This window comes from Loxodonta africana, chromosome 9 (genome assembly GCF_030014295.1).
Source record: "Loxodonta africana isolate mLoxAfr1 chromosome 9, mLoxAfr1.hap2, whole genome shotgun sequence".
In the NCBI taxonomy this organism is placed as follows: domain Eukaryota; kingdom Metazoa; phylum Chordata; class Mammalia; order Proboscidea; family Elephantidae; genus Loxodonta; species Loxodonta africana.
In genome coordinates this window covers 53,381,165-53,408,635 of record NC_087350.1, presented here as the reverse complement: position 1 = coordinate 53,408,635, position 27,471 = coordinate 53,381,165, and the positions used below count along the sequence as shown (strand labels likewise).

Sequence of the window (27,471 nt, the reverse complement as noted above, 5' to 3'; positions counted from 1 at the left end):
CCGAGGTAGCGTCTGCCTAGTCTGCCATCTTGGCTCCGCCTCCAAGTTTTAATATTTTTTAAAAATGGTTTTTCTAACAACCAGTTAGTTATTTACCCTTGCACACTGGTTTTTTACCTCAAGTTTGAACCTGGTCTGATCAGATAAATCATTCTGTTGTGTCATTGTTCCTCCAAAAGAGGCTTTTGCTGATTTCTAGATGGACCGATAATAGCCTGTAGTCAAACTGTTACTGACTCTCATTTGTGGAGCATGAGGTATGAAATATTCCAGATACATACACTGAGAAGTCCAAATACATGTTCTTATTGTATGACCATCACAATGATTTCTTATTCTTTCACATTGCCCTCTCTCTCTTGATCTACAGCAAAAGAGAAGACGGGATGAAGAGGGATAATCAGAGCAGTCTGTCAGAATTCCTCCTTCTGGGGCTCCCCATCTGTCCAGAGCAGCAGGGCATATACTATGCTCTGTTCCTGGGCATCTACCTCACCACCGTTCTGGAGAACCTGTTCATCATCCTGCTCATCAGGCTGGACTCTCGCCTCCACACCCCCATGTACTTCTTCCTCAGCCACTTGGCCCTCACTGACATCTCTTTCTCATCAGTCACAGCACCAAAGATGCTGATGAACATGCAAATGCAGAATCAATCCATCTCATATGCTGGGTGCATTTCTCAGGTGTATTTTTTCTTATTTTTTGGTGGTATTGACAGCTTCCTTCTCACCTCAATGGCCTATGACAGGTACGTGGCCATTTGTCACCCCCTCCACTATACCACTATCATGAGTCGGAGCCTGTGTTTCCTGCTAGTAATTATGTCCTGGGTCTTATCCTTTGCCAGTGCACTATTGCACACACTGCTGTTGGCTTGTCTCTCTTTCTGTGGAGACAACACTATTCCCCACTTCTTCTGTGACCTCTCTGCCTTACTTAAACTGTCCAGCTCAGACACCTCAACAAATAAGCTGGCAATACTCACTGGGGGGGTCATGGTCATTACTCTTCCATTCATATGCATCCTGGTCTCTTATGGCTGCATTGGGTCCACTATCCTGAGAGTTCCCTCAACCAAGGGAATCTGCAAAGCCTTGTCCACCTGTGGCTCCCACCTCTCTGTGGTGTCTCTATACTATGGGGCTATTATTGGGTTGTACTTTTTTCCCTCATTCAGGAACTCTAATGACAAAGATGTCATTGTGGCTATATTATACACTGTGGTCACTCCCATGCTAAATCCTTTTATCTATAGTCTGAGGAATCGGGACATGAAAGGAGCTTTGGGAAATATACTCAAAAGAAGAGCATTTTCACCACAGTGTGTACCGAATTTAGATAGGGATTGTAACTTGTTTTGTTTAATAAGATGCTGGCAAACATGCTAAGAGTCTTGAAAAGAGCTGTGCGTGGTGCCTTTTTTTGGAGAAGGGGGAACCCAGAGATTGCTGTGTGAAGAAACACATGCTAGTCTAATAGAGAATGAAAGACCACAGGGATGGACGCTTCAGCTGTCCCAACCATCCTGGTCGTACCAAGTGAGACCTACAGTTGTTACGGAAAATTTCTAGAACATCCAGTCACAGTCAATTCACCTCTGTCTTGTGCTGCTCAGCTGACCCATAGAATTGTGAGCAAATAAAATGATTGTTGTTTTAAGCCACTGTGGTTTGTTTTGTTTTCCCCACAAAGTTAACTGATACACTTCTTATATTCCTGTGGCATTCCCAGCCTGTCCATGCTGATGACTTCTTACTGAGAATACCTATTACTCTTTCCAGAGAACTATTTTACTTCCTTTGAGAACAGGTGCAAACTCTGTCTACTCTTGGACAGGCCAGATAGGATAGGGATTTAATGACCCTAGATGAATCTCTTAGTCAAGGACAGGAGGAAACAAATCCCAGCTATCTTATGCACTGAGTGGACAACTCTGAGGCATGTGCTAAGAGGACCATTTTCTCCGAGGTCTGAAACAAAATTCACTCAGTGGTAACTTATTATGGCCATATACTGTACTGACTACCTGCCTTTCCAGGTCTCAAATCCCCACTCTCCTATTGGTTCTTGCTGGAATTACCTTCCCAATAAACTACTCATATTTAAATACTTTCCTCAGGATCTTACCCTGGGGAAACTCAAGCTGACACAAGAAGTACAGAAATGATCTTATGAAAAAACTCAGAACAGGATTCTGGCTTAGGATCCCTTGATGGTCACAGAGCAATGGAGCACATTGCTGGTGTTCAGTGGGATGGCGATAACTCTGGAGTGCAGAAATATTGTAACTACTAAGATTCTCACCTGATGTAAATTGGGTTGATGTATTGGTGGGAGGGGAAGCACTGCCTTATAAAATTAATAGAGAGGCGGGGCCAAGATGGCGGACTAGGTGGACGCTACCGCAGATCCCTCTTGCAACAAAGACTTGGAGAAACAAGTGAATCGATCACAGACATAACAATCTACGAACTCTGAACAACAAACACAGACTTAGAGATGGAAAATGAACAAATACTGGCAGACAGCGACCGTTTTCAGAACTAGGAGCCAGCGTACCAGGCAGGTGACCTTCGGAGCCCAGGCCGGGGCAGAGCCCAGGGGGGCAGACGGCACAGACAAGGGGCCCAGCCCTACCCCCCGAACCCATCCCGGGAGGGAGTCTAGCTGGTTGGTGTGGGCGGTGTAGTGGCGCAGCCGGAGGGAGAAGCACCCGGGAGGCAGTGACTGATCTTGGAGCGGGGAGAGCAGCGTCCCAGCCGGGGAGCCATCCCGCCGGGAGTTTGCGGGAAGCGGGCGTGGTGCAAGCGGGGGGGATCAGCTATATTTCCCTAAAGCAACCCCAGGGCGGGGTCCACACGTTCATGTGGGGGACGCCCACCCAGTTCGAGCTTGAGGCGCAGCGCACCGGAGGGAGAAGTCCCAGGGAGGAAGTGACTGGTCTTGGAACGGGGAGAGCAACGTCCCAGCCGGGGAGCCGTCCCGCTGGGATTTTGGTGAAAGTGGGCAGGGTGTGAGCGCGGGGATCAGTTATATACCCCTGAATAGACGCTGGGGGCGGGCCCACCCGTTCGAGCGGGAGACACCCACCCAGTTCTTGCGAGCGGTGCAGCTCACTGGAGGGAGAAGTCCCCAGGAGGAAGTGACTGGTCTCGGAGCGGGGAGAGTAGTGTCCCAGCCGGGGAGCAGTCCCACCGGGATTTTGGCGGACGGGGGCGGAGCGTGAAAGCGGGGATGAGCTCTATATTCTGTGGTGCTACACTCCTAGCTCTCTGATCCCTCCCCCACCCTCCCCAGGAGGCTCCATTAACATCTGAATACCCTGAGCCAGAGGGAGAATTCAGATAGGGATCTGACTGCATTTTTTTAGCTGATTACCCGGAAAATCTAGTTTCCCAGTGATGGCTCGGAGACAACAATCCCTATCAAACCACTTAAAGAAACAGACCATGACAGCTTCTCCAAACCCCCAAACAAAAGAATCAAAATCTTTCCCAAATGAAGATACAATCCTGGAATTATCAGATACAGAATATAAAAAACTAATTTACAGAATGCTTAAAGATATCACAAATAAAATTAGGATAACTGCAGAAAAAGTCAAGGAACACACTGATAAAACTGTTGAAGAACTCAAAAAGATTATTCAAGAACATAGTGGAAAAATTAATGTTCCAAGAAGCCGTAGAGAGACAGCATGTAGAAATCCAAAAGATTAACAATAAAATTACAGAATTAGACAACACAATAGGAAGTCAGAGGAGCAGACTCGAGCAATTAGAATGCAGACTGGGACTTCTGGAGGACCAGGGAATCAACACCAACATAGCTGAAAAAAAATCAGATAAAAGAATTAAAAAAAATGAAGAAACCCTAAGAATTATGTGGGACTCTATCAAGAAGAATAACTTGCGAGTGATTGGAGTCCCAGAACAGGGAGGGGGGACAGAAAACACAGAGAAAATAGTTGAAGAACTCCTGACACAAAACTTCCCTGACTTCATGAAACACAAAGGATACCTATCCAAGACGCTCATCGAACCCCATTTAAGATTGATCCAAAAAGAAAAACACCAAGACATATTATCATCAAACTCACCAAAACCAAAGACAAACAGAAAATTTTAAAAGCAGCCAGGGAGAAAAGAAAGTTTTCCTTCAAGGCAGAATCAATAAGAATAAGTTCAGACTACTCAGCAGAAACCATGCAGGCAAGAAGGGAATGGGACGACGTATACAGAGCACTGAACGAGAAAAACTGCCAACCAAGGATCATATATCCAGCAAAACTCTCTCTGAAATATGAAGGAGAAATTAAGATATTTACAGATAAACACAAGTTTAGAGAATTTGCAAAAACTCAACCAAGACTGCAAGAAATGCTAAAGGAGATTGTTTGGCCTGATGACCAAAAATATCAGGTACCAGCACAATACAAGGTCACAAAACAGACCGTCCTGATATCAACGCAACTCAAATAGGGAAAGCACAAAAACAAACAAATTATGATTAATTCTAAAAAATAAATAAATAAACAAAATAATTCACATAACAGGAAATCATGGAAATCAATAGATACATGATCACAATAATCAAAAAGAGGGACTAAATATAGGAGGCATTGAACTGCCAGAAGGAGAGTGATACAAGGCGATATAGAACGGTACAAGTTAGGTTTTTACTTAGAGAAATAGGGGTAAATAATAAGGTAACCACAAAAAGGAATATCAATTTCATAACTCAAGAAAAATGTAACGACTCAACAAACATAAAGTTAAACATTATGAAAATGAAGATCTCACAAGCTACTAAGAAAAACGGCTCAGCACAAAAAAGCATGTGGAAAAATGAAATGGCCAACAACACACATGAAAAGGCATCAAAATGACAGCACTAAAAACTTATTTATCTATAATTACTCTGAATGTAAATGGACTAAATGCACCAATAAAGAGACAGAGAGTCACAGACTGGATAAAGAAACACGATCCATCTATATGCTGCCTACAAGAGACACACCTTAGACTTAGAGACACAAACTAAAACTCAAAGGATGGAAAAAAGTATATCAAGCAAACAATAAGCAAAAAAGAAGAGGAGTAGCAATATTAATTTCTGACAAAATAGACTTTAGACTTAAATCCGCCACAAAGGATAAAGAAGGACACTATATAATGATAAAAGGGACAATTGATCAGGAAGATATAACCATATTAAATATTTATGCACCCAATGACAGGGCTGCAAGATACATAAATCAAATTTGAATAGAACTGAAAAGTGAGATAGACACCTCCACATTTATAGTAGGAGAATTCAACACACCACTTTTAGAGAAGGACAGGACATCCAGTAAGAAGCTCAATAGAGACACGGAAGATCTAATTACAACAATCAACCAACTTGACCTCATTGACTTATACAGAACTCTCCACCCAACTGCTGCAAAATATACTTTTTTTTCTAGTGCACATGGAACATTCTCTAGAATAGACCACATATTAGGTCATAAAACAAATCTTTGCAGAATCCAAAACATCAAAATATTACAAAGCATCTTCTCAGACCACAAGGCAATGAAGCTAGAAATCAATAACAGAAAAACTAGGGAAAAGAAATCAAATACTTGGAAAATGAACAATACCCTGCTCAAAAAAGACTGGGTTATAGAAGACATCAAGGAGGGAATAAGGAAATTCATAGAATGCAACGAGAATGAAAATACTTCCTATCAAAACCTCTGGGACAGAGCAAAAGCAGTGCTCAGAGGCCAATTTATATCGATAAATGCACACATACAAAAAGAAGAAACAGCCAAAATCAGAAAACTGTCCCAACAACTTGAACAAATAGAAAGTGAGCAACAAAAGAATCCATCAGGCACCAGAAGAAAACAAATCATAAAAATTAGAGCTGAACTAAATGAGTTAGAGAACAGAAAAACAACTGAAAGAATTCACAAAGCCAAAAGCTGGTTCTTTGAAAAAATTAACAAACTTGATAAACCATTGGCTAAACTGACTAAAGAAAAACAGGAAAGGAAACAAATAACCCGAATAAGAAACGAGAAGGACCACATCACAACAGAGCCAAATGAAATTAAAAGAATCATTTCAGATTACTACGTAAAATTGTACTCTAACAAATTTGAAAACCTGGAAGAAATAGATAAATTCTTGGAAAATTACTACCTACCTAAACTAACACATTCAGGAGTAGACCAACTAAATAGACCCATAACAAAAAAAGAGATTGAAACTGTAATCAAAAAACTCCCAACAAAAAAAAGTCCTGGCCCAGACGGCTTCACTGCAGAGTTCTACCAAACCTTCAGAGAAGACTTAACACCATTACTACTGAAGGTATTTCAAAGCATAGCAAAAGACGGAATACTACCCAACTCATTCTATGACGCTACCATCTCCCTGATACCAAAACCAGGTAAAGACATTACAAAAAAAGAAAATTTTAGACCTATATCCCTCATGAACATAGATGCAAAAATCCTCAACAAAATTCTAGCCAATAGAATCCAACAACACATCAAAAAAGTAATTCACCCTGATCAAGTGGGATTTATACCAGGTATGCAAGGCTGGTTTAATATCAGAAAAACCATTAATGTAATCCATCACATAAATAAAACAAAAGATAAAAACCACATGATCTTATCAATAGATGCAGAAAAGGCATTTCACGAACTCCAACACCCATTTATGATAAAAACTCTTACCAAAATAGGAATTGAAGGAAAATTCCTCAACATAATAAAGGGCATCTATGCAAAGCCAACAGCCAATATCACTCTAAATGGAGAGAACCTGAAAGCATTTCCCTTGAGAACGGGAACCAGACAAGGATGCCCTTTATCACCGCTCTTATTCAACATCGTACTTGAAGTCCTAGCCAGGGCAATTAGGCTAGACAAAGAAATAAAGAGCATCCAGATTGGCAAGGAGGAAGTAAAGCTATCCCTATTTGCAGATGACATGATCGTATACATGGAAAATCCTAAGGAATCCTCCAGAAAACTACTGAAACTAATAGAAGAGTTTGGTAGAGTCTCAGGTTATAAAATAAACATACAAAAATCACTTGGATTCCTCTACATCAACAAAAAGAACACCGTAGAGGAAATAACCAAATCAATACCATTCACAGTAGCCCCCAAGAAGATAAAATACTTAGGAATAAATCTTACCAAGGATGTAAAAGACCTATACAAAGAAAACTATAAAACTCTGCTACAAGAAATTCAAAAGGACATACTTAAGTGGAAAAACATACCCTGCTCATGGATAGGAAGACTTAACATAGTAAAAATGTCTATTCTACCAAAAGCCATCTCTACATATAACGCACTTCCAATCCAAATACCAATGTCATATTTTAAGGGGATAGAGAAACAAATCACTAATTTCATATGGAAGGGAAAGAACCCCCGGATAAGCAAAGCACTACTGAAAAAGAAGAAGAAAGTGGGAGGCCTCACTCTACCTGATTTCAGAACCTATTATACAGCCACAGTAGTCAAAACAACCTGGTACTGGTACAACAACAGGCACATAGACCAATGGAACAGAATTGAGAACCCAGATATAAATCCATCCACGTATGAGCAGCTGATATTTGACAAAAGACCAGTGTCAGTTAATTGGGGAAATGATAGTGTTTTTAACAAATGGTGCTGGCATAACTGGATATCCATTTGCAAAAAAATGAAACAGGACCCATACCTCACACCATGCACAAAAACTAACTCCAAGTGGATCAAAGACCTAAACATAAAGACTAAAACGATAAAGATCATGGAAGAAAAAATAGGGACAACCCTAGAAGCCCTAATACAAGGCATAAACAGAATACAAAACATTACCAAAAATGATGAAGAGAAACCCGATAACTGGGAGCTCCTAAAAATCAAACACCTCTGCTCATCTAAAGACTTCTCCAAAAGAGTAAAAAGACCACCTACAGACTGGGAAAGAATATTCAGCTATGACATCTCAGACCAGCACCTGATCTCTAAAATCTACATGATTCTGTCAAAACTCAACCACAAAAAGACAAACAACCCAATCAAGAAGTGGGCAATGGATATGAACACACACTTCACTAAAGAAGATATTCAGGCAGCCAACAGATACATGAGAAAATGCTCTCGATCTTTAGCCATTAAAAAAAAAAAATGCAAATTAAAACTACGCTGAGATTCCATCTCACACCAACTAGACTGGCATTAATCCAAAAAAACACAAAATAATAAATGTTGGAGAGGCTGCGGAGAGATTGGGACTCTCATACACTGCTGGTGGGATTGTAAAATGGTACAACCACTTTGGAAATCTATCTGGCGTTATCTTAAACAGTTAGAAATAGAACTACCATACAACCCAGAAATCCCACTCCTCGGAATATACCCTAGAGATACAAGAGCCTTCACACAAACAGATATATGCACACCCATGTTTATTGCAGCTCTGTTTACAATAGCAAAAAGTTGGAAGCAACCAAGGTGTCCATCAACGGATGAATGGGTAAATAAATTGTGGTATATTCACACAATGGAATACTACGCATCGATAAAGAACAGTGACGAATCTGTGACACATTTCATAACATGGAGGAATCTGGAAGGCATTATGCTGAGCGAAATGAGTCAGAGGCAAAAGGACAAATATTGTATAAGACCACTATTATAAGATCTTGAGAAATAGAAAAAACGGAGAAGAACACATACTTTTGTGGTTACAAAGAGGGGAGGGAGGGAGAGAGAGGGCTTTTTATTGATCAATCTGTAGTTAAGAACTGCTTTGGGTGAAGGGAAAGACAACACTCAATACAAGGAAGGTCAGCCTAATTGGACTGGACTAAAAGCAAAGAGGGTTCCGGGATAAAATGAAAGCTTCAGAGGTCAGCGGAGCAGGGGCTGGGGTCTGGGGAACTTGGTTTGAGGGGACTTCTAAGTCAATGGGCGAAATAATTCTATTATGAAAACATTCTGCATCCCACTTTGAATTGTGGCGCCTGGGGTCCTAAACACCAACAAGCGGCCATCTAAGATACATCAATTGGTCTCAACCCACCTGGAGCAAAGGCAAAGGAAGAACACCAAGGTCACACGACAACTAAGAACCCAAGAGACAGAAAGGGCCACATGAACCAGAGACCTACATTATCCTGAGACCAGAGGAACTGGTTGGTGCCTGGCCACAATCGATGTCTGCCCTGTCAGGGAGCGCAACAGACAACTCCTGAGGGAGCAGGAGACCAATGGGATACAGACCCCAAATTCTCATAAAAAGACCATACCTAATGGTATGACTGCGACTAGAGGAATCGCAGAGACAATGCTCCCCAGACCTTCTGATGGCACAGGACAGGAACCATTCCCGAAGACAACTCATCAGGCATGAAAAGTACTGGTCAGTGGGGGGGAGAGAGATGCTGATGAAGAGTGAGCTAATTAAATCATGTGGACACTGGAGAAAAAAAAAAATTAATAGAGCTCTTTGAAGACATGACAGCTTGGAATTATAAGATCCATGGAGTTGATTGGCCTTAGATGCAAAAGTGTGGAAAAATAACAGTCTCAGGTCAGTCTCCTAACAATTCAAGACAGTTGTGAAAGTCAGAAAGCTCATTTCTTTTTTGGAAGGCAGACAGTGCAGAAAAGACGACCCAAGATTTGATCATGAGGTTGGCAAATATCCTGTCAATAACATAACAAATTGAGCTAACTTGTGGCAAAAAAAAAAAAAAAAGAAGGTGAGTGGCTGGGAAATGAAATGTAGCAGAGTATCACAGGTCCTGCCAAGATCCTTGTGTACTCACTGTTTCTGAATATGCCAATGACTTCTTCTTCTAAGTACCAACATCCTTCTGACTGAAGAATTTCCTGTCTCAAGACATGCGTTTGGCCTATGTGTGGGGCTGGCTGGAAGTACTGAGGCTTTACTAACCCTGGAAAAATTCCTCAGTAAATGGTGAATGGAAGTTGATATATACCTCAGTTTCCTCTCCCTTTGGTGAAACAATTACAGATTTTGGGGGATTGGTCCCCAGTTACCCATGTAAGCAACCTTTTACCTTCCTTTCCTGTCTTACTCCCCATTTCCATAAGTGGCATCCTAGGACCCCCCAAAGTAAATTACTTTCCCTCAAATCCTTTTTCTCAGGATTTCATTAATCTCTGTGGATATCTTAGCTATTTGTGGGAAGGAATGGAATATTTTTTGGATTCTGGAGCACCGTTATGTGTCAGGATGTGAGTTATTTGCTAATTCCTATTGTCAGAGAGATATTTGTTTAAATGGAAAGTGAGCACTTAATGGGCATGAGGTTTTCTTTTTGGGTGAGAACTGGAGTTAGAACAGTGATGGTTGCACAGCATTTTGGGTGGACTAAATGCCACTGGGTTGTACACTTTAAAATGGTTAATTTTATGTCATGTGAATTTTACCTCATAAAAAAAGAAACCCTGCTTAAGCAGATGACTATACCTTCTTGGATGACTAGGGAAGATCATTTTGTGTCTGCTGCTCTAGTGCCATAATTATCAGTTGCCCATCTTACTTTCAATAGCATCCCACTCTGGGCAATAAAGTATAAGATCAATTTATCTCTAAGGCATAGATTTGTCAATAATACCTAAACTCCAAGGAGAGTGATTTCGTCTGTCATTTACTTCTATATCCCAGTGGTAGCTCAACTCTGGCCCATAGATAAATAAGTGGCTTTCCCAGAATAAATTCTGTTTGGTGCTTGGAGTGTTATGTCTCTCTGTTGCTAGACGGAGAAATTCTGAAAATTCAATCAGAAAATTATCTGCACAATGGGCTGATGTTTTTGTGTAAACTCACTCATTCCCTAGGATAAAGGTTACAATGAACACCAGTTATTGATAATCCCTCTTTATCAGTATCTGATATTTTCAATGCTCTTCATCCACAGTAGAAAAGACAGATATGAAAAGAAAGAATCAGAGTGGTATGTCCAAATTCCTCCTCTTGTGGTTCTTTATCTAGTCAGAGCAGCAGAGGATGTACTTTGTCCATTATGTTGTTTAGATATTGCCTGGCTAGCTTGATTAGTTATGCCAAGATTAAAAGACTTCAATCTTTTTGCCTTTTGCTATTATCATTTTGTTCTGGAGGAGGACATCATGCTTGGTGAAGTACAGGGTTAGCGGAAAAGAGGAAGACCCTGAATGAGATAGATTAACAGTGGCTAAAGCAATGGGCTCAAGCATAACAACGATTGTGAGCATGGTGCAGGACTGCGCAGTGTTTCATTCTGTGGTACATAGGGTCGCTATGAGTTGGAATCGACTCGACTGCACCTAACAACAACAACGGCATTATCATTTTACTCCCTAAGACCATAGTATATTATGTGAAGAAAATATGAACTCACCAGAGTGCTTTAGTGATTGTCTTTATTTGCTATGCAGTATATATTTAAACCACTTTAGTGTGAGCTCATTTAAGCATTAGGAAACATTTTCAAAGATAATATCACAAAATCATGGAACAATTGTTAATATGAAAAATTATGATGAAATATAAAATGAATAGTTCTGAGGGCCTGCATGTGGCTAGGAATAGTGCTTTTTACCCAACGGTGAAAGTTGAAAACCTTAGAATTTGGGAGGCATCAGCTAGAGCATTAAAAAATACCTTGCCTCAGTAGTGGGGAAAAATTGACCCTTGACTAAGTGCAGCTCTCGTCCCACCTAACAGAGCTTAAAAACAAGACCTGAAATGATTAAATTTTTTCCAAGTAACAAAACTGCATCTCAGAACAAAGCTAACACTATTTGCAGGCATACAAAAATACCCAACTATCAACAAAGTAAAATCCACAACGTCTACCACCCAGTCAAATATTACCAGGGGTGGGAAAAGGCAGGGAAATACAACCCAGAATGAGGAAAAAAAATCATTCAATGGAGACTGACCCAGAAACAATGCAGATGATAATTTGAGCAGATAAGGGCGTTACAACAATTATTATGACTAATGGGTTAAATATAAAAGGTTCCAAAGAATGAGCTATACTAATAATTAAAGGCAAGCTAGTCTGGCTATATTAATATAAAAAAGTAGATTCCAGAGCAAGTAATATTATCCAGAATAAAGATAGCCATTCTTAATGAAAAACGGGCTGAGACATTCAAAGGAGCTAAGAATTCTAAACTTTAGAGTATCTAATAATAATTACTTCAAAGTACATGAAATAAAAACTGATAGAGGAGAAAAAGACAAATTCACAATTATAGTTGAATCATTCCACAAGCCTCTTTCCATAACTGATATAGAAAGTGGACAGAAAATCAAGAAAATAGAAGTTTTGAACAATCCTATGAACTGACCAGGCAATGTTTCCTTATATTACATACAAAGTCATCATAAATTGAAACTCACTGAATGGCGACTAACAACAGCAACAAATGAACCAATTTAATTGAAATTTATAGGGTATTCTTAACCTCTCCCCCCAGAAAAAAACCTTAGTATACAGTTTTTAATATTTACCAAGACAAAGTATATTTTGGGCCATAAAAAAAGTCTCAGTAAATTTAAAAGTATTCCAGCCAGACTGTGATCATTAAGCTTGTGTGTCAAATTGGCTGGGCCATGATTCTCAGTGTTTTGGCAGTTATGATATAGTTTGGCAGTCATATGATGATGGAATAACTTCCATAATGAGATTTAATATAATGTGATCACCTCCATGATGGGATCTGCTGTGAGTAGCTAATCAGTTGAAAGGGCATTTCCTTGGGGGGTATGGCCTGCATGGAATATAAGTGGATTTTCTGGTAAGGCTCAGTGGATCCTGTAGCTGGCTCCTGTTCACCTGACCTCTGGCTTTTGGGACTTGAGCTAGCAGGTTACCTGCCACCCTGCCTGCTGATCTTGGAACTTGGTGATCCTCCTGCCTGTGAGCAAGGGCCCTGCTGTCTGACATACCGATCTTGGGTTTGCCAGGCTCTGTTGCTACTTGAATCAGGAAAGGCCTCTATCCTGACCCATGGGCTTACTAAGTTCCAGCCTTTACAATTGCCTGAACCATTTTCTTGATATAAATCTTTCTATATAAACATTTATATTCTTTACTGATTTTGCTTTTCTCGAGAACTCAGCCTAAGACAGTTTATTTAAAATACTACTAATAATGATCCAGCAACTCCACTTCTAAGTGTATGCCCTAGGGTTCTAACAGAAGTGTCACAAAGAGGCATATGCACACCTGTGATCATTGCAGCACTATTCACAACAGTAAAAAGATGGAAACAACCCAAGTGCCCATCAACAAATGAATGGATGAGTAAAATGTGGGTACATATCTATAATGCGATACTTCTCCGTGATGAAGTAAAATGAGTTCCTAAAACATCTTATGATATGGACAAACCTGGAAGACATTATGGTGAACAAAAAAAGTCAATCACAAAAAAAGAATCCTACATATTTTTTGTATGTTCTCACTTTTATGAAATGACACGAATAGGTAAATATACAAAAACTAATGTTCATTAGTGGTTCTGGGGTGGGGGGAGAGGGAGAGATACATTCTAGGTAATAGTCACTTTTTGTTTATATAAATAGGAAATATGGGTGAAGTTTACACAGCATGACTGTTGTAACCGATGCCAATAAACCGCATATAAAAAAGGGATGAATGGGCCAATGGTAGGTTGTGTATGGTTTTGCAACATACCATACACAAAATACCATTCCATAACAAAAATATAAAATACATCTATTGGTCTCATCACTTTTGGAGCAAAAAGGAATGAAGAAAACCAAAGACACAAGGAAAATAGCAGTCCAAAGTTCTAAGGGACTACATAAACCAGAACCCCCATCAGCCAGAGCCCAGTGCTAGATGATGCCCTGTTACCAACACCAACTGCTCTGACAGGCATCACAATAGGCTCTGGACAGAGCAGGAGAAATATTTAGAACAAAATTCAAATTCACAACAAAAGACCAGACTTACTGGTCTGACAGAGACTGGAGGACCCCTCCAGATTATGACCCCCAGATACTCTGCTAACTTAGAACCAAAGCCATTCCCAAATTTCACCTTTCAGCCAAAGATTGTTGTTGTTGCTGTTCGGTGCAGTTGAGTTGGTTCTGACTCAAGGTGACCCCATGTACAACAGACCCAAACACTCCACGGGCCTGCATCATCCTCACAATTGTTGGTATGCTTGAGCCCATTGTTACAGCCACTGTGTCAATCCATCTCATTGAGCACCTTCTTCTTTTTCCCTGATGCTTTACTCTACCAAGCATGATGTCCTTCTCCAGGGATTGTTCCCTCCAGATAACATGTCCTAAGCATGTGAGATGTAGTCTCACCATCCTTGCTTCTAAAGAGCATTCTGGATGTACTTTTTCCATGAGAGATCTGTTCATTCTTTTGGCAGTGCATGGTCTATTCAATATTCTTCGGCAACACCATAATTCAATTCTTCTTCTGTCTTCCTTATTAGTTGTCCACCAAGGCCATATTTTCTGAGTACCAATCTTTCTCTTTGTTTACAGCTTTCAAATTCAAATCACCAGTAATTATCAATGCATCCTGGCTGTATGTTTGATCAATTTCAGACTACAGAAGTTGATAAAAATTCTTCAATTTTTTCACCTTTGCTTTAGTGGTTGGTGCATAAATTTGAATAGTGGTAGTATTAACTATCAGTTGGTTGTACTGTGATGGCATGAGTGTTGCCATGATGCTGGAAGCTATGCCACCAGTATTGAAATACCATCAGGGCCATCTATGGTATACAGGTTTCAGCTGAGCTTCCAGGCTAAGACAGACTAGGAAGAAGGACCTGGTGATTTACTTCTGAAAAGAATTAGCCAGTGAAAACCTTATGTGTAGCAGTGAAACTTTGATATAGTACCAGAAGATGAGCCCTTCAGGTTAGAAGGCACTCAGAAAGGTGACTAGAGAAGAGCTGCCTCCTCAAAGTAGAGTCAACACTAATGACGTGGATGGAGTCAAGCTTTTGAGACCTTCATTTGTTGATGTTGCACAACTCAAAATGAAAAGAAACGTCTGCAAACATCCATTAATAATTGAAACATGGAATGGAAATTGTCAAAAGTGAAATGGAATGCTTAAACATCGGTATCCTAGGCATTAATGAGCTGAAATGGACTGATATTGGCCATTTGGAATCAGACAATCATATGGTCTACTATGCCCTGAATAACAACTTGAAGGTCACCATCAAAAAGAATATTTCAATAGCTAAAACTATTGGAATTGGTCACATATAGCACCAGGATGTAGTGTGGGAGTGAGGGAAGTGGCACATTATTGGCTTTGTTGTTAGATTTTAGCATTACTTGATTTTTTAAAACTCATCCATGTATTAAACAGCAAATAAAAATCTGTTAAAAATGTATAAAATAAAATAAAGAACATTTCAAGATCTATCCTGAAGTACAATGCTTTCTGTGATTGGATAATTCTCATATGCCTACAAGGAAGAACAGCCAAAGATTAGACAGGCCTATAAAACAAAAAATATACACATGAGGAAGTTGTGTCTTATTTCAATCACATATAGGAGACCAAATAGGCAACACCTTCCCACAAGCCAAGATGAGAAGGCAGGAAGGCACAGGAAATGTGGACGAATGGACACGGGAAACCCAGGGTTAAAGGGGAAGTGGGAAAGTGCTGACACATTGCAACGAATGTCACAAAACAATCTGTGTTTAAATTTTTAAATGAGAAACTAATTTGTGGTGTAAATTTTCACCTAAAAAACAGTAAAATTTTTAAAAAGGGGGGACCTCATACTATCAAAAAAGCAACACTGGGAACAGGGCACATCCTTTGGACAAGAGATTCCTGCTCTGAGAAACTCCTAGACCAGGGGAAGATTGATGACAAAGACCTTCCTGCAGAACCGGCAAAGAGAGAAAACCTTCCCCTAGAGCTGGCACCCTAAATTTGGACTTCTATCCTCCTAAACTGTGAAAGAATACATTTCTCTTTTTAAAACTGTCCACTGTGGTATTTCTGTGATAGCAGCATTACATAACTAGGATACCTACTAAATGTTCTGACCACAATGAAACTAAGTTAGAAAATCAGTAAGTGAAAGATTTCTGGAAAATAATCTAAATAATTTAAAACAATATAAAAGAATTTTAACTAGCTTCCAGGTTACAGATCAAAATAAAAGGAAAATTAGAAGTTATTTTAAACAACATTGGTGAATATCAGTAACCTTTTATTGATCAAAAGCAGCCAGGTACAAAAGAGTACAGACTGACTTAAATGTAAAAACCAAAACAATAAAACTACTAGAAGAAAAAAAAAAATAAAAGAAAGTCTTTGTGATGTTGGAAAAGCAAAGATTTCTTAGTGAGAACACAGAAAACATGAAATGTAAAAGAAAAAATGATAAATTAGAATTAATTGAGGAGGTGGTGCCAAGGTGATGGAGTAGTCAGACACTTCCAGTGACCCCTCTCAAAACAAAGACACAAAAAAACAAGTGAAACAATTATATATACAACAAGCTAGGAGCCCTGAGCATCAAAGGCAAAGTTAGAAAATTGACTGAGCGGCAGGGGGAGGGAGTCATGGTTCAGAAGCTGTGAGGAGTTGCCGGACCTGATTTGGTGGTGGGAACCCTTAGACATGATCCCGTGCTGCGACTGCGGCGGGGCTGGTGGTAGTGTTCCAGATGCGGTTTCCTCAGGGAGAGACAGTGAGCTGCATAGCCTACTCACACCCTCTGGAACCAGAAAACGGCGCTCTCGGCAAAAGCTAAGTACTTGTGTTTATTTTACTGTGCCTGCAGCCCCAAAACCAGCTTCAGTGGCTCTCAATTTCCCTGGGCCTGAGATAAGTTCTGCTGCATGCTCCGAGCCATTCTCCCAGCCTTGGAGAAGGAATAAATTAACAATTGGGGGAAAAGATAATCTGTCAGCTCCACTAAGCTGGGGAGCTCAGGACAGAAGCGGCCCCTGTCCAGGCACAAACTGTCCATGGACTTTAGATGCTTTTCACCCCTGCATGGACCTGTGTGGTCCCATTCAGGAGAATAGGCCCTTGTTGGTAGACTGCAACTGTTTCAGCCGTGTGGTGGAGAGGTGGGTTTTTGATGTTTGACATCACTTTGCCTATGAAACAGGGTCCTCAACTACCCACATCAGGGGCCTTAGGACTGGTGGCTCCAACAACGTCACCTAGCCAATGACAATAGGGGTCCATGGATAAGTGTGGTACCTCCCAGTCCTTACAGCCAAAAGCATTGGGTGCCCATGGTCTGCCTGCACAACCCACCCAATTGTGCTCTCTAGGGAACAGGGATGCACTTTCCTCACAGACACTCAGGGACAGTTGTCAGCCCCCTGTCTTGTTCAGAATATAACCACCTGCTGCAACCAGATACATGTACCTATACCAATCACCCCTGTTCCTCTAAGACTGTAGGACAGAGTCTGTCCCACACACTTGATGATCAACTACCTGGACACCTGAGTAAAATCCATACAAGAAAAGCGAATGGACTCCTAGGCTCGTATACCTGGTAACAGCTCTAGACATCTGGTGACAGGATGTTAGAGCTTCAAACGTGCAAATAATCATGCTGGCTCACAAAAGCAGCCTATTTGGGCAAAACAAAACAAAGCAAGAAGCAGGGATACAGTAAGAAAACATAAAATAAATTAGTACAATAACTTACAGATGGCTCGGAGACAACAGTCAATATCAAATCACATAAAAGAGCAGACCATGATCACTTCAACAAACTCTCAAAGAAAGGAATTCTAGGAATCTTGCAGATGAAGGTGTATCCCTGGAATTACCAGATGTAGAATAAAAAAGATTAATAGACAGCAACCAGAAACTCAGACGATCAACAACAAAATTACAGAATTAAACTCAATAGAAAGTCAGAGGAGCAGAAATGAGGAAATGGAAGTAAGAATTAGTGAGATTGAAGACAAAACACTTGATACCAGTATATTCAAAAGAAAAATCAGGTAAAGAATTTTAAAAAATGAAGAAACCCTAAGAATCATGTGGGACTCTATCAAGAGAAATAACCTAGGAGTGATTGGAGTACCAGAACAGGGAGGAAAAACAGAAAATACAGAGAATTGTTGAAGGTTTGTTGGCAGAAAACTTCCCTGATATTGTGAAAGATGAGAAGATATCTATCCAAGATGCTCATCGAACTCCATATAAGGTAGCTTTTAAAAAAAGAAAATCACCAAGACATATTATAATCAAACTTGCCAAAACCAAAGATAAAGAGAAAATTTTAAGAGCTGCTAGGGATAAACGACAAGTCACCTACAAAGGAGAGTCAATAAGAATAAGCTTGGACAACTCGGCAGAAATCATGCAGGCAAGAAGGCAATGGGATGACTTATATAAAGAATTGAAGGAAAAAAATTGCCACCAAGGATCACATATCCAGCAAAACGGCCTGTTAAATATGAAGGTAAAATTGGCACATTTCCAGATAAACAGAAGTTTAATGAATTTGTAAAAACCAAACCAGAACTACAAGAAATACTAATGGGAGCTCACTGGTTAGAAAATCAATAATATCAGATATCAACCAAAGACTAGAACACAAGACAGAGCAATCAAAGTTCAACCCAGACAGGGAAATCACGAAAATAAAACAAGATTAAAAAAACTCTCAAAACAGGGAAACAGTGATGTCATTATGTAAAAGAAGACAACATTAAAACAATAAAGAGGGACTAAAAAAATGTAGTCATAGATCTTTCTTACATAGAGGAAGAAATAAATGTTATGTTTAAACTTAGAAAAATAGGGGTATATGTTGAGGTAATCACAAAGTAGACTAACAATTCTACTCATCAAAATAAAATACAAGAAAAAAATGAAGACTCAGTAAAAACAAAATCAACAATGACGAATAAGAGTAAAAGACAATATATAAACTGCTCAGCACAAAAAATTAAGTGGAAAAAAGGACCTGTCAACAACACACAAAAACAGACAGCAAAATGACAGCACTAATCCCATACCTATCCATAATTATCCTGAATGTAAATGGACTAAACGCACGAATTAAGAGACAGAGTGGCAGAATGGATAAAAAAAAACCCACAATCTATCTATATGCTGCCTATAAGAGACACACCTTAGACTTAAAGACACAAACAAACTATAACTCAGAGGATGGAAAAAAAATATCAAGCAAACAACTGTCAAAAAAAGCAGGAGTGGCAGTATTAATTTCTGACAAAATAGAATTTAAAGTTAAATCCATCACAAAAAATAAGGAAGGACACCATATAATGATCAAAGGGACAATATATCAGGAGGATATAACCATATTAAATATTTATGCATGCAATGACAGACTTCAAGATACATAAAACAAACTCTAACAGCATTGAAAAGGGAGATAGACAGCTTCACAATTATACTAGGAGACTTCAACACACCACTTTCAGTGAAGGACTAAACATCCAGAAAGAAGCTCAATAAAGACATGGAAGATCTAAATGCCACAATCAACCAGCCAACTTGACCTCATAGACATGTACAGAACACTCCACCCAACAGCAGCCAAGTATATTTTCTTTTCTGGTGCACATGGAACATTCTCTAGAATAGATCACATATTAGATCATAAAGTAAGCCTTAAAATAATCCAAAACATCTAAATATCACAAAGCATCTTCTTTGACCATAAGGTCATAAAAGTAGAAGTCAATAAGAGAAAAAGCATGGAAAAGAAATCAAGCTCTTGGAAACTATACAATATCCTTCTCAAAAATGACTGGGTTATAGAAGAAATTAAGAAAGGAATAAAGAAATTCATAAAATTGAATAAGAATGAAAAGAGTTCCTATCAGAACCTTGGGGACACAGCCAAAGCGGTGCTCAGAGATTATTTGACAGCAATAAATGCATGCATCCAAAAAGGAGAAAGGGCCCAAATCAAAGAATTATCCCTACAACTTGAACAAATAGAAAGAGAGCAACAAAAGAAACCCTCAGGCACCAGAAGAAAGCAAATAATAAAAATTAGAGCAGAATTAAATAAAATAGAGAACAGAAAAACAATTGAAAGAGTTAACAAGACAGAAAGATGGTTCTCTGAAAAAATTAACAAAATTGTAAAACCATTGGACAAACTGACAAAAGAAAACAGGAGAGGAGGCAAATAGCCCAAATTAGAAATGATATGGGCGGCATCACAATAGACTCAACTGAAATTAAAAGAATCGTATCAGATTACTAAGAAAAGCTGTACTCTAACAAATTTGAAAACACAGAAGAAATGGATGAATTTCTAGAAACACACTACCTATCTAAACTAACACAAGCAGAGGTAGAACAACTAAATAAACCTATAACAAAAGAAGAGGTTGAAAAGGTAATCAAAAAACTCCCAACAAAAAAAGCCCTGGCCTGGACGGCTTCACTGGATACTTCTACCCAGCTTTCAGAGAAGCATTAACACCACTAATACTAAAGGAATTTCAGACCAAAGAAAAGGATGGAATACTCCCAAACTCATTCTATGAAGCCAGCATACGCTTAATACCAAAACCAGGTAAAGACACGACAAAAAAAGAAAACTATAGACCTATACCTCATGAACTTAGATGCAAAAAGCCTCAACAAAACTCTAGCCAATAGAATTCAACAACACATCAAAAAAATAATTCACCATGACCAAGTGGGATTCATACCAGGTATGCAGGGATGGTCCAACATTAGAAAAACAATTAATGTAATCCATCATATAAATAAAACAAAAAACAAGAATCACATAATTTTATCAATTGAGGCAGAAAAGGCATTTGACAGAGTCCAACACCCACTCATGATAAAAACTCTCAGCAAAATAGGAATAGAAGGAAAATTCCTCAACATAATAAGGGGCATTTATATAAAGCCAATAGCCAACATCATCCTAAATGGAGAGTCTGAAAGCATTCCCCCTGAGAACAGGAACCAGACAAGGATGCCCTTTATCACCACTCTTATTCAACATTGTGCTGGAGGTCCTAGATAGAGCAATTAAGCTAGAAAAAGAAGTAAAGTGTATCCAGATTGGTAAAGAAGAAGTAAAAGTATCTCTATGTGCAGATGACATGATCTTGTACACAGAAAACCCTAAAGAACCCTCAAGAAAACTACTGAAACTAATAGAAGAGTTCAGCAGAGTATCAGGATACAAGATAAACATACAAAAATCAGTTAGATTACACCAACAGTTAGAACGTCGAAGAGGAAGTCACCAAATTAATACCATTTAGAGTTGCCACTGAGAAGATAAAATACTTAGGAATAAATGTAACCAGAGACACAAAAGACCTATACAAAGAAAACCACAACAGACTTCTGCAAGAAACCAAAGGAGGCCTACATAAGTGGAAAAACATACCTTGCTCATGGATAGGAAGACTCAACATTGTAAAAATGTCTTTTCTACCAAAAGCAATCTATAGATACAATGCAATTCTGCCCAAATTCTAATGACATTTTCTAATGAGATGGAGAAACAAATCACCAACTTCATGTGAGAGGGAAAGAGGCCCTGGATAAGTAAAGCATTGCTGAAAAAGAAGAACGAAGTGGAGGCCTCACACTAGCTGATTTTAGAAAATATCATACTGCCACAGTAGTCAAAATAGCCTGGCACTGGCACAACAACAGATACATAGACCAGCGGAACAGAATTGAGAATCGAGACATAAATCCATCCACATATGAGCAGCTGATATTTGACAAAGGCCCAAAGTCGGCTAAATGGGGGAAAAGACAGTCTCTTAACAAATGGTGCTGGCATAGCTGGATATCCCTCTGCAAAAAAATGAAACAAGACCCATACCTCACGCCACGCACAAAAACCAACTCAAAATGGATCAAATACCGAAATATAAAATTTTAAATGATAAAGATCGTGGAAGAAAAAATACTGACAATGCTAGGAGCCCTCATACACAGCATAAACTGTATACCAAACTTTACTAACACTGCACAAACGCCAGAAGAGAAACTAGATAAATCAAAAGCTATGCTCATCCAGAGGCTTCACCAAAGGAGTAAAAAGACTGCCTACAGACTGGCAAAAAGTTTTTAACTACGACATTTTCGATCAGCGTCTGACCTCCAAAATCTACAGGATACTGCAAAAACTTAACAACAAAAATACAAATACAATTAAAAGTGTGCAAAGTATATGAACAGGCACTTCACCAAAGAAGTCATTCAGGTAGCTAACAGATACATTAGCTCACGATCATTAGCCATTACAGAAATGCAAATCAAAACCATGATGATATAGCATTTCACTCCAACAAGGCTGGCATTAATTCAAAAAACACAAAATAATAAATGTTGGAGAGGTTGTGGAGAGACTGGAACACTTATACACTGCTGGTGGGAATGTAAAATGGTACAACCACTTTGGAAATTGATTTGGTGCTTCCTTAAAAAGCTAGAAATAGAACCACCATAAAATACGATCCAGCAATCCCACTCCCTGGAATATATCCTAGAGAAATAAGAGCCTTTACACAAACAGGTATATGCACATCCACGCTCATTGCAGCAATGTTTACAATAGCAAAAAGATGGAAGCAACCAAGGTGCCCATCAATGGATGAACGGATAAATAAATTATGGTATGTTCACCCAATGGAACACTATGCATCAATAAAGAACAATGATGAATCTGTGAAACATTTCATCACATGGAGCAATTTGGAAGGCACTATGCTGAGTGAAATTAGCCAGTTGCAAAAGGGCAGATATTGTATAAGACCACTATTATAAGAACCCAAGAAATAGTTTAAACAGAGAAGAAAATATTCTTGAGGGTTAAGAAAGTGGGGAGGGAGGGAGGGAGGGAGGGAGGCAGAGGGGCATTCACTAATTAGATAGTAGACGAGAACTATTTTAGGTGAAGGAAAACACAACACACAATACAGGAGAGGTCAGTACAAGTGGACTAAACCAAAAGCAAAGTAGTCCTGACTAAACCGAACACTTTGAAGGCCTTTGTAGCAGGGGTGGGGATTTGGGGACCATGGTTTCAGGGGGCATCTAGGTCAATTGGCATAATAAAATCTGTTAAGAAAATATTCTGCATCCTACTTTGGAGAGTGGTGACTGGGGTCTTAAACACTAGCAAGTGACCCTCTAAGATGCATCAGTTGGTCTCAACCCACCTGGACCAAAGGAGAATGAAGAACACCAAGGACACAAGGTAATTATGAGACCAAGGGCCACATAAAACAAAGACTACATTAGCCTGAGACCAGAAGAACTAGATGGTGCCTGGCTACAACCGATGGCTATCCTGACAGGGAACACAACAGAGAACCTCTGACGGAGCAGGAAAACAGTGGGATGCAGACCCCAAATTCTCGTGAAAAGGCTAGGCTTAATGGTCTGACTGAGACCTTCTGTTGGCCCAAGACTGGAACCATTCCCAAAGCCAACTCTTCAGAGAAGGATTGGACTGGACTATAAGAAAATGATATGGGTGAGGAGTGAGCTTCTTGGCTCAAGTAGACACATGAGACTATGTGGGCAGCTCCTGCCTGGAGGTGAGATGAGAAGGCAAAGTGGGACAGAAGCTGGCTGAATGGACATGGGAATACAGGGTAGAGAGGAGAAGTGTGCTGTCTCATTAGGCGGAGACCAACTAGGAGTACACAGCAAGATGAATATAAATTTTTGTATGAGAGACTGACTTGACTTGTAAACTCACTTAAAGCACAAAAAAAATACAAACAAAAAAGAATTCATCATCATTAAAAACTATGTCTACCAAGTAACACTTTCAAGAAAATTAGTAGGCAAGCACAGAAAAGTATTTCACACACACACACACACACATACATACACACATATATATAAAACAAAGGATTTGTATCAAGAATATATAAAGATCTCCCACAACTCAGCAATATGAAAGGTAAACAACTCAATAACGAAAGACTTGAATAAACATTTTGCGAGAGAAAATAGATTCAGTAAGTACATGAATAAGTGCCCAGCCCCCTTAGTCAACGTAGAAATGCAAAATACACTAAAGCCAATATACGATCTGATTGCAAACCCACTATAATGGCAAAAATGAAAGAAAAAAAATTGACAACACCAAATGTTGGTGCAAATGTGGAGTTCTTAAGATCACATGGAGTTCGGAGGCAAGAAACCTAGGTTACAACCTCCAACTTGGTTTATTATGGTGTCCTTTAATCACATTTTTCCAGCGTAAACTGTGAGGGCAAAAAACTTTCTGAATATACTAAATTCTAGTACATGCTTTGTGGCTATTAGCATTATTCCCCAAGGTTGAATTCTCCTATTGCCTGCTATCAACAAACACTTCTTCCCCCAAGGGAAGCCAAAGGAAAATTTAGTGATTATTTGCTGTTTGTCTCTAATTTGGAGGTCAGGGATCTTTTCCTCTGGGGTCCTCTCCATAGTTTATAAAGTTAGATCCCACATCCATTGCTCAGGAGCTATGAACAAGAGTGTCTGACTAGATCTACCTTGTTTGGCTTTGAACAGATAACTCTTCTCAATGTACCTATGAGACTCTTGGAGGCGCCACCAGTTTTACTGGATTCTAGATCTTTTTGAGAGAAAAAAATACAGGTATAACATTTGCCAATTCAACATTTTTCACTTGTACATTGAGATGAAATCAATTACATGCAAGGTTTTTAATGCAGAGGGCTGAAGAACTAGGAATTTTAAAGATCATATCAGTCAATTGAGAGAATTTGTAGATAAAGGAATCTTTACTTAACACCAAGGTGACTGATGACTCCTACAGTGAGGTATCCCTCAGCTACCAGAGAAGGACGTTGAGATTGGTTAGTAGCCCTGATATATTACACAAGTTCTGTTTTTAAGTAGCTAGAACCATCATGTTCTTATTTCTTATTATTTTGTAAAGGTTCATATACGCAGATCTAAGACTAATGGACGTCAAGCAGAAAGAGAAAGGAATGATGGTACTAGCAGAGTAGAAGTGTTACAAATATAAGAAAAATATCAGGTATGAGTCACTGGTGTAAAAACTAGGGTAAGATCATGGGAAAATGATAAGGTGTGATTTGGTAAAGTGGCTTAGACAACATTTATAAAAGGCTTCTTCTCTGACAACTCCAGGATGAGGCCGGAAAAGCCAATGACTTTCCTGGTGTCCTGAAGACTTGAGTAAGAGAGCTCTCATTTGAATTGAGGGGGGAAATAAGGTAGGAACTTGTAAGAGAAGTTAAATTTTTTTTTTCTCCACATTCCTTGAAAATTTCCAGAGAAAGGGTGACAGTGGACTGAAAACGTTGAGAAGCAGGAAAAAAAAAAATCATTAAGTAAAGACTGATAGCTATACTGTAAGATATACCGCTATATCCTTTATGTTATTGACATAGGTTCCCACCCTTAAAGTCCTTGCCTTGGCTAGTTACAGATGATGTTGCTCACCAAGTGTGCAAATCCGAATTTCTGAGAGATGCAGCACAGCCCCCTGGATTGTCTCATCCTATGCAATCTGTGGAAATGAAACATTAACCCAAGAGTGTGAGAGAAGAATAAGAAGAGAGAGGATAAAGGAGGAGGACAGACCAATTTGATTCTTCCTCTCTCTGAAGTCTCTGTCCAGTTATTAACTAAAAGGTTGGCAGTGGGAACCCAGCCAGCAGTGTCTCAGAAGAAAGGACTGGTGTTCAGCTTCTGAAATGTCACAGCCTCAAAAACCCTGTGGAGTGCAGTTCTACTCTGTAACACATGATGTTTCCATGAGCTGGAATTCACTAGATGGCAACGGTGTTTTTTAATAGTTTAGTAACAACTGGTTAGTTACCTAGCCTTGTACCCCTGTTTCTTAATATTAAGTTTGAAACTTGGTAATGAGATAAATCATTCTGATGTTTCAAGTTTCCTCCAAAATAGCTTTTGTTGATTTTTAGCTCATGGTCAGACTGTTACTGACTCTTGTTAGTGGAATAAAAAGCATGAGATATTCAAGATTAATACACTGAATAGTTCAAATACATGTTCTCATTATACGACCATCATAATGATTTCTTATTCTTTTTTATTGCCATCTCTTTTTTGATCTACAGCAAAAGAGAAGAACAGGATGAGGAGGGATAATCAGAGCAATGTGTCTGAATTTCTCCTCCTAGGGCTCCCCATCTGGCCAGAGCATCAGGGCATATACTACGCCCTGTTCCTGGGCATGTACCTCACCACGGTGCTGGGGAACCTACTCATCATCCTGCTCATCAGGCTGGACTCTCACCTCCACACCTCCATGTACTTCTTCCTCAGCCACTTGGTCCTCACTGACATCTCTTTCTCATCAGTCACAGCACCAAAGATGCTGATGAACATGCAAACACAGAGTCAATCCATCTCATATGCTGGGTGCATTTCTTAGGTGTATTTTTTCTTATTTTTTGGTGATATTGACAGCTTCCTTCTCACCTCAATGGCCTATGACAGGTACGTGGCCATTTGTCACCCCCTCCACTATACCACTATCATGAGTCAAAGCCTATGTTTCCTGCTAGTAATTGTATCCTGGGTCTTATCCTTTGCCAGTGCTCTATTGCACACACTGCTCCTAGTCCATCTCTCTTTCTGTGGAGACAACATTGTCCCCCACTTCTTCTGTGACCTCTCTGCCTTACTTAAGCTGTCCAGCTCAGACACCTCAACTAATGAGTTGGTTATCCTCACTGTTGGTGTCCTGGTCATTACTCTTCCATTCTTATGCATCCTGGTCTCTTATGGTCACATTGGAGCCACTATCCTGAGAGTCCCCTCAACCAAGGGAGTCTGCAAAGCCTTGTCCACCTGTGGCTCCCACCTCTCTGTGGTGTCTCTATATTATGGGGCTATTATTGGATTGTACTTTTTCCCCCTCATCCAGAGACTCCAATGACAAATGTGGCCATATTATACACTCTGGTTACACCCATGCTAAATCCTTTTATCTATAGTCTGAGAAATTGGTACATGAAAGGAGCTCTGGGAAATATACCCAATAGGTGTGCATTTTCACCATAGTGTGCGCTGAATTTAGATAGGTGTTTTGACTTGTTTTGTTCAATAAGATGTTAGCAAACATGTTAAGAGTCTTCAAAAAAGGCTGTGGATGGTGGCTTTTCTTTGGGAACCCAGATACAGCTGTGTGAAGAAACACATGCTAGTCTAATAGAGAATGAAAGAACACAGGAATAGATGTTCCAGCTGTCCCAACCATCCTGGCCATACCAAGTGAGACCTACAGTTTTTATGGAAAATTTCTAGAACATCCAGCCACAGACAATTCACCCCTGTCTTGTGCTGCTCAGCTGACCCATAGAATTGCGAGCAAATAAAATGATTGTTGTTTTAAGCCACTGTGTTTTGGGCTGGTCTCTTTCACAAAGTCAACTGATACATTTCTCA

General features: G+C 39.6%; 1 pseudogene; it reads left to right on the top strand.

Annotated features, from left to right (window-relative positions):
* Nucleotides 1–27,471, top strand: LOC135232445 (olfactory receptor 1J21-like; annotated as a pseudogene).